The following is a 700-nucleotide window of genomic DNA, read 5'->3' as shown; positions in this document are numbered from 1 at the left end:
CCCATGATTTATCTGATGCTGTTAAGGAAAGATAACTGTAGACAATTGTAAACTCTTCAGTCCTATGGTCCCTAGACCACAACCAGTGATTTAGTATACAGTTTATAGTGTGGTAGCCTGATTCCGTTCAGTGTGCTGATGGTGAAAACTTGAGGCATTTTGGCATTTTCAGTAAGAGTAAAAACCCCATTTCCGTGTATGTGTCTCTTGAATTAGAAAATTGTCATGATTTATCTTTGGGATGTGTTTCACAGAAAGGAAAGCCAGAAGCTTGAGTATTAGTAAGAATGTTTTAGTGCCTTGCACACATATTACAGTTAAACGTAAAGCCAATTTCAGTCAATTACCCTTGAATTAAAAATGTATCATGATTTGTCCTTACAAGGTGTTCCGTCCATGGACAAGTGAGTCGGATGAATTAATGAAATACCTTGTGAAGGCCTGTGGTGACGTAAAGGTGTGTGGTAGTAAAATGGTTTTAATGTTTTGTACAAGAATTACAGTTATACATTAACTCACACACAATTACATCATATAAATTATAACTATGCAGAAATTGTGGTTCGTGTATTGTCAGATCAGGGCATGGATAGCCAGGGAAAAGTTGTCTTATCACTCTGAAAGCTTTAAATGTGTTGATGAAAATTTGAACCATTATGACATTTGAGCAGGAGTAGTATTGCATTCTCAGGTGTAACTG

The sequence above is a fragment of the Seriola lalandi genome, unplaced genomic scaffold (genome assembly GCF_002814215.2).
Source record: "Seriola lalandi dorsalis isolate HSWRI2012SDOR001 ecotype SW California unplaced genomic scaffold, Sedor1 jcf7180002054404, whole genome shotgun sequence".
Classification (NCBI taxonomy): Eukaryota; Metazoa; Chordata; class Actinopteri; order Carangiformes; family Carangidae; genus Seriola; species Seriola lalandi.
This window is presented reverse-complemented; position numbering follows the sequence as displayed.